The following is an 8,390-nucleotide window of genomic DNA, read 5'->3' on the forward strand; positions in this document are numbered from 1 at the left end:
CAAGACAGGTACTGGTTTAAATGCTTTAACTGTATCAACTCACTTGATCCTCATTATAACACTGAATATTAGGTGCTAATGTTATCTTTCTTTTGCATATGAATTATCTGAGGTATCAAAAGTTTAACTAGGGCTTCCCTGGTGGCGCAGTGGTTGGGAGTCCGCCTGCCGGTGCGGGGAACACGGGTTCGTGCCCCGGTTCAGGAGGATCCCACATGCCGCGGAGCGGCTGGGCCCGTGAGCCATGGCCGCTGAGCCTGCACGTCCGGAGCCTGTGCTCCGCAACGGGAGACACCACAACGGTGGGAGGCCCGTGTACTGCAAAAAAAAAAACATAAAAAAAAAAAAGTTTAACTAATTGGCCCAATATTGCAGTGCTAGTAAGTAGCAGAATCTAGTAAGAAGTCCGACCTCTGAGCCCAACGCTAGTGCTTTTCTTCTGAGAAGACTTGGGATACCTCGCTTGATTTATGCTTTCAGTAGGGGGAAAAAAGTTACATGTGTAAAGCTATTTTCTGGAAATTATATAAATAAAGAGGCTTCTGAGAATCTTCTCTTTTATCCACATGTAGCTAAAAACCAGCATGAGAGTTAAATGCCGCACATTTAGTATAACTCAAGCCCTACAAGCAGAGGAGAAATCCTGAAGAAACAAACTTCCGCGATGATGATGCAGTGTATTGATACATGCGCTGTAATGCAACGTAGGACGGTGAGCCTCACACTTAGTGCGGGGGAGGGGAGAGGTGCTGTTGAGGGGTCAATGTTAAAAAAACAAACGAAGAGGATTTGTTTGACAGGAGGAATGAAGGCTGTAGGAAGGTGGCAGTAAGTTCTTGAAAGACTGATATTATTTGTAAGTTTTATTGTTCTGTGGCAAATATTAAAAAACACAAACTCGTAGAAATCTTAGAAAGTGTACAGAACATCATAAAAACGACAATAAAATCACCACGTGTGGAAATCATCACATTGGAGGATGTTACCAGCTGGGTACAATTTTAACAGGCAGTGATCAGAATGGAGACAATTTGGGGAGAACAAAGGCAGAAAGATGGGAAAGACGACTATATTTATGTGTTATTTAAATAACTGGAACAGAAAGAAGCGGAAGGTAAATCTGAAAGAGTAGAGGATTTGATCGTAAAGACTTGAAACTTGAGGGTGAGGGTGAGCAGTGGGGAGCTACTGAAGGTTTTAGTGCAAAGGAAGGATGTTTGAAGCCCAGCTTAGAAAGATTAACCTGATGGTAACATCAGGAAAAACTGGAGAAGGGAATGATGGAAGTTGAGAGCACTTAATAGTTTATTACTGGGGGGAAGTCATGTATGTAATCCTAAACCAAAGAGAAAATAATAAATAGAAGAGGGATAATACGGGACACTTAATTGCAGGGATAATAAAATCCTGCACATCTTGCTTAAAATTACAAATTCTCTTTGTGTGCTGTTTTTATCATCTTTCATTCTATTTTTCTTGCTTTGTAAGAGCTGTAATATTGCAGGATTGTAGACCATCATTTTTGACAATTCTGTAAGAGTGGGTAGCCTCTTAGTAAGTTGTTCTATCTTTGGAACAGAAGACACAAAGCAATTAAGAATGAGTTCTTCACAAACTAAGAGGCGATATTACAAAAAGATCATGTTTTTACAAAAATTTGAACAAAGGCCCTGAAAAATTTAATTTTTGCCAAAAATAAAATAAATGGGTCATAAGGATTTATCAAATGTGAATATTTTTCTCGACTTCAATTGCTGCATTAATAACAGTTTTTATAATATTTCCTATAAATTATATGACTTAGAAATGATAGACAATTCAGCAAGTCATTTATATTTCAACTTAAGGGGAAAATGATGTTATGATGACAAAAGTTTAGTACCATCTCTACATACATTTAATAAATTGCCTTGGTTTGCTTTGCATTTTTAGATATTGTCTGTCATTTTTTTCCCATGACTAGTGCTAAATGGTGTTATAATTCCTGCCGAAGATGAAAGAAACATTTAAGAGCCGTTGGAAGAGTTATTTGTGTAGGAACTCTGGCTTCTTTTCCCAGATCTGACCTAGGAAATATATGACCTCATGCTTCATTTTTCTAATTTCTGATGTAGAAATTGAAGTTGAAGAAATTGTAGAAGCTGAAGAAGTCAGAGAAATTGAAAAATTGAAGAGTCCCCATCTGTATGTGTGTTTATATATACACTCTAGGCGTTCCTTACGTCTATACACAGTATAAACATATGTAGAAAAAGTTTTCCACTAAATTTTGCAGGATATATTTGCAATGAACCACTGTAGGCATGCTTCCAGATCCCCTTGCATTCCTTAAACCACTGCCCTCTGCTGCCTTAGCCAATGACTGATCAATGAGGGAGGAGGAAAGCCCAGCTTCCTTGCCTAAGTGGGGACAACTCTGATGCCCAAATTACACTTCAGAGCTCTGCCCAAAGTTACCCTTCATGGAATTTTGCCCGACATGGCACCCTTCTTAGCTTCTTTTCTCTCCTTCCTTGTCCTGCATTCCATAGCTCCTCACCACTCTCTCCTGGGAGCGCTTAATACTCTCCTGTACATGAATTCACTTCTCAGAGTCTAATTCTGGGGAACCCAACCTAAGACACTACAACTGAAACAACAAAAGTGAGCTAGTATAAAGTTTACTGAAAACACATTGTCATCTTCTTTTAGAAAACCAGGCCATGGATATGATAACAGTAACAAGATGACCATACAAATACATGAAAAATCATGGATTTAGTAAGAGCTTTCTAAATGTGCTTTTCCAAAAATATTACCATGTCAAACTTAAAAGCAAACATTCAATGTTATTCACCCTAATCATAACGAATAGCTGCCATCTATTGAATTCTTACCTATGATGATCACCATTTTAGCATCTGTACATATCTTATGCCATTTAGTTTTCATAACAATTCTATGATGGAGGTGTTTTCTTTATTTTTCATATGGTTAGAGTGTGGCTCTGAGATCATACAGCTTACCAAATACCTGAACCAGGATTCAAACCCAGATTTAATCTGAGACTAAAGTTCATAATCTTTCTACTTTGTCTCATTGACTATTTCTTCTATAAGAGCATCCTGCAAAATAGTGGGTGCCCATGTGTGTTGACTTACTATTGATTTTCCTCTGATATAGACAGGAAATGATGAGGTAGTATTTATCCAATGACTTTCAGCAAAGAACTTACTCTTTGCAAATAAAAGCCAAACTATTCCAATTACTTTGAAGTGTTAAAAAGCAAGTATTTTAAGAATGCCAAGATTTGTCTGGTTCTGGTTATGTTATGGAGGTGCCCATTAAGGAGGTCATCAACAACTAGCTTGACCAGCTAGTACAGGAAAGATAACAATAAACAATTATGCAAGTTCTGAGTCCAGACAGGGCTATTATGCTCGATACCTGAGGCTCACACATAACTACTTAGATTGTTTAGATGAGAACTCTGGCGAACCATTTTTCCGTGGTGGTCATTTCTGACTCCTGAAGTCTGATCAACTTATTAGATTCCTATTACAGAAGGCAATCATGAAGCACATTCAGTTGTAATGTTGTATCTTTTACCTGTAACAACTGTGAGAAAAATCAAGAATGTCCACGCAAGTATGGCACAATGAGCTGGAGTCATTTCGCTGTTTGTGGTCAGACACAACAACATATAATTCATATCAATCTTTGACACTGAAAGCAGCGTAATTCAAGTGGAGGGCATTGTATGTGTCTGGCCTTGAAAAATAAAAATCCCATCTTCACACCCTGGGAGCTCTTCCTTTAACCCTATGGAAGCAAATGCTTTTCGTCCATGTAATAGTTCTACACCTGGTGTACCACCCTGAGGATTTTCTGTTATACCTTAACAATTACTTGGGTGAAGAGACTCCATTTAAGAATGGATGCTGTATAGCACAGGGAGATTCAGCTCCGTGCTTTGTGACCACATAGAGGGGTGGGATAGGGAGGGTGGGAGAGAGACGCAAGAGGGAGGAGATATGGGGATGTATGTATATGTATAGCAGATTCACTTTGTTATAAAGCAGAAACTAACACACCATTGTAAAGCAATTATATTCCAATAAAGATGTTAAAAAAAATAATGGATGCTATAACTGAATCACTTTGCTGTACAGCAGAAATTAACACAACATTGTAAGTCAACTATATGTCAATAAAAAATAAATAAATAGCAAATGATCTATAAAAAAAATGGATGCTAATAAAGTTGAGTGAAGGAATGAATTGTTGAAGACAGGAAAGCTGGATTTAATTTCTGTACCAGTTGATTATTTTGGAATCAGAACTAATTCATTCCCAATTGTCTCTGTAAACATGGAAAGTAATTGGATGCCATCATGGGTTGAATTATGTCCCCCCAAAAGATGTTGAGGTCCTAACCTCTTTTATGTGACCTTATTTGGAAATAGGGTCTTTGACCTTATTTGGAAATAGGGTCTTTGTAGAGGACTGAGTTAATTATTCATTGTATACCTCTTCAGAAAGTCTACAATTCCCATTATTATTGTTTAGTAAGTCACTAGCCCAGCATTTAAGGCCCTCTATATTCCTGACTCTATGTACTACTTTCAACTTCATTTTTTTTATAATATCACATATAAATCATCCATAGTCTAGTCAAGTTGATGTCCTCATAGTTCATTACACACACTGAGAAAATCCCCAACTTTCTGACTCTGTTTCTACCTTTTGGTGTGTTAAAAATGTCCTCTATTCTCTTCATTTTTCCAGGCCCTATCTTTACTTCAAGGTGCAATTTACCTCTCAGGATTCCCATAAGAATTTTCCAGAATGCACTGGAGTGGGTAATGGTCTGATACTTTGAAATCCTATGCCACTCATTGCTTTGTATTATTTGATTCTCAATCTATCTAAATATGTTTTAAGTATGACTTTTTTGTGTATATCTTGTCTCTCTAACAAGTCTCAAAGTTATCTCTTCATAGTCTTACTATATGAACAATTATTACCCAATAAACATCAATTGAAAGTAGTGACACTGACAGTAATTGTCAATTTTTCAAGAAAATTGCCTGAAATTTAGAGATACCTATAAGAAAAGGGTAATCTCTCTATAGCTATCTCACAAGGCAAATGAATCAGTGTATTATCTTAATGTCCCAGATTGAGACAGGTTAAATGGCTTCCCTAAAATTATCCCCAGTGTTCAAGGTAAGATGGTCAAGAAAGAGGCAGAACCTGAATACAAACTCAGTTCTTCTAACTCCAGGCCCAAGACTTAGTTATTCATGTAGCATTTAAAAAATATGAATGGGAGTTTAAAATGAAGGAGACAGAAATAAAGATGTTTTGGGGATAACAAACATTTAATACCATACATCTGCCTCCAGTGTACCACCCAGTTTCTCTGACATAGAGAGGTTTTATTAATCACAGTATTTATTAGAGAATACATAGAAAGGTATTATGTATTTTGTCTTTCTGTAGCGTGTGGCCCTGAATGCATAGTCAAATTTTATTGAGGAGCGAACATGGACCTACTGAAGAGAACAAAAGATTTGGACAATTCCCAGGCGAGGACTTACAAGACCTGCTTAGTATACTAGAACACAATTAATTTGATCCATGGTGTAGGACGAATAGTGCTAAAAATGTAATTTGATGAATTATTTTCTGAAAAAATCTTTAATTCAAAACTTGCTAGCACTTGTACAAGAGTCTTTACGAGCATATAATATATATCAGAGTGAGAGAGAACAAGAGTATCACCTTGTATCCCTAGCCAAGATTTTCCACCCTTTCAAGAACTCAGATATAGCATGTCAATGGGAAGGAGCAATTATTGTTCTTGTACAAATATGGTGCGTGTAAGCAGGTAAGAGCTTAATAGGTGCCATATTTTCCTATATGCCTGCTTTCCAAACATATAGATCAGCATAAGAGAAAATGTGCAAGAATATATCAGGTTTAAAAAGTGCTTCACATACCCAAATCTACTTCTTTTCTTGGTTCTTAGTGCATTTTCCAGTCTAGGTTAACTTTATTTCCTCAGCACTGGAAAATTCAGTAGGTGAGTGTCTGAGTGGCAGTTAAAGTATGGACTGCAGTTTTGTTGCTGACAATATTAACAGTGTATTCTGACAAACTATATGTGTCATTCTCTACAAATGAAGGAATTGAACAGTTCATGAATCTTTTTAAAGATCGCCAATTTATTTACTAGTGGGGAAAATCTCCTACTGCTTCTGCACACCATCCCCTCCCATCAGTGAGAATCAAATCATGTTTTTTATATGCAGGGTTTGTAAACTTGGGTTAACAAACCTGCCAGGAGACATGAAGGAGTCCCAGTAATCGAGACTGAGAGAATATTAGCTGATCAAACATCAGCTCCTTCCCTTAACTACTTTTCATGATTCCTACCCACATCACTATGCTTTTTGAGATGATCACTGAATTCTCACCAAACTCATTAAACACACCTATGGTTTTTTTCTCACTTTATGCACTATACACTTATAAGAAAGTCCACAAATCTAGCAAAAATATTTTAATATAACTTATATGGTTTTGCTTGGGTATATGATGAACAAGGTGCCATCGTGTGTGTGTGTGCGTGTGTCTAATTTTTATCAGGCCTCTCCCTTCTCTCTTTAGGTTCATCTTTTTGAAACTGTCTTATTTCAGCATTAATTTTTTAAATATGTAATTTTTAAAAATTTTACACTTTTATCTTGTGCTTTTCAGTAATGATATGGGAAAGGAATTTTTTAAAAAGCTAACTACACCAAAAAGCATGAAGATTGAGCAAGCCGTAATAGATATAGATATCCTATAATCAACAGAAATGCTCTATGAAACTGTTTCCATTCCTTTACATTTACAGAAAGTTCAAGAAAACTTCTTTTTCATTATCAATTTTAAGCTGCAAACAAGCAGATTTAAAAAGGTAAGGAGACCATTACTGTCCGAGAGAATTCATGTTTCTCATGTAGGGGTGAAATAAGAACTATATCCTGCTCTTTCTTGGAAAGAAGCCACTTATCTTCCACAGAGGTCTGGTGGGGTTTCCTGAGCTTTTTCCTGGCAATAGTCAACTGTTGTTTATGGGACCATGCCAAGACGCCGTGGGGTTGAGGGACTTTCATTTGGACGAATGGCCTGTCTGGCCCTCTCCTTGGTGCTGGCTGTTTCCACAAGGCACTTGCTTCTCCAGGCTTTGTTTTAGTAAGCCAGGCTGGAAAAAGGCCACTCTGCACGGTCCTTGATGGATTAACATCCCCAAATGATTTCTTGGCTTTGTTACTTCGACCTGAACCACCTCCCCACAAAGCTTTCCTAAATTGCTGCAGCCTCTCAGCACCTAAATTCTATCTTTCCCTTGGCACACAGCACATTTTGTATGGCTTTGGAATTCAGCTTGTGTGTGGTTTGGTTTCTACTGGGTTTGTAAGTCATATTTGAGTGAGCACTTGCAGATTGCTTTATACCTATAGCACCTAGTATGTATTAAGTCCTCAAAAACTATTTTTTGATAATAGTATTTTCCTGTTGTCTTCTCAGGAAGCAAAACATAATTTTTATATTATAAGATTCTGTCGTATTCAGAAAATATTTGAGATCATAGGGCTAGGTGTGTGGCCCACAATCTACATTATATTTATCTTTCCCTTCCTTTTTAAATAATTGCACAAAACTTCTGATCCTTCCCTGTTTCCCTCTGCCTCTTTCTCAGATACTAGCACACACACACAAACTGATACAGACTTCACACACACATCCTCATCTTTCAACAGGATTCTATGAGTAGAGGTTAAGAGCACAGAATCTGAAGCTAAACTGATCATTCCTGTACCAGCTCCCATAATTAGTATCTATGTGACAGTGAGCAATTTTGTTAGTATCTCTCTGCCTCAGTTTCCTCATCTATAAAATGGGGTTGATAATAAAAACTAACCTCATAGTTTGTTGAGTTAATCATGTAAAACTTCTAAAAGGATTTCTGGCTTCTAATGAGTTGTATCTTTATATTGTTCACTATTATTATTTTGGAGTGTCTTAGATAAGATGTTACTTCTCCCTCTCTGGATCACCATACCAGATCTGATTTCCCAAATGTTCAATCTCAACTTATTGAAGAAGTGGCAGTAATAGTAGAGGCAAGAATCTAAATAAAAAAGCTAAGTGTTCTTCTTCTTGATGGAGGGGGTCCAAATCGCCAACATTTAGATTTTCAATAGAAAAGATGCTAGTCATGAAAGAGCAAATGATTTAAATAAATAAGTTTGTTTGAACCACAGAGAGATTTATCAATCCTTTGTACAATTTGGATTTTATATGGCTTTGCACAATCACTTCTCTTGAAAGTTTGTGTTTGGAACAGCTTATCGGAA

This window comes from Lipotes vexillifer, unplaced genomic scaffold, assembly GCF_000442215.2.
Source record: "Lipotes vexillifer unplaced genomic scaffold, Lipotes_vexillifer_v1.1 scaffold96, whole genome shotgun sequence".
NCBI classification, from domain to species: Eukaryota; Metazoa; Chordata; class Mammalia; order Artiodactyla; family Lipotidae; genus Lipotes; species Lipotes vexillifer.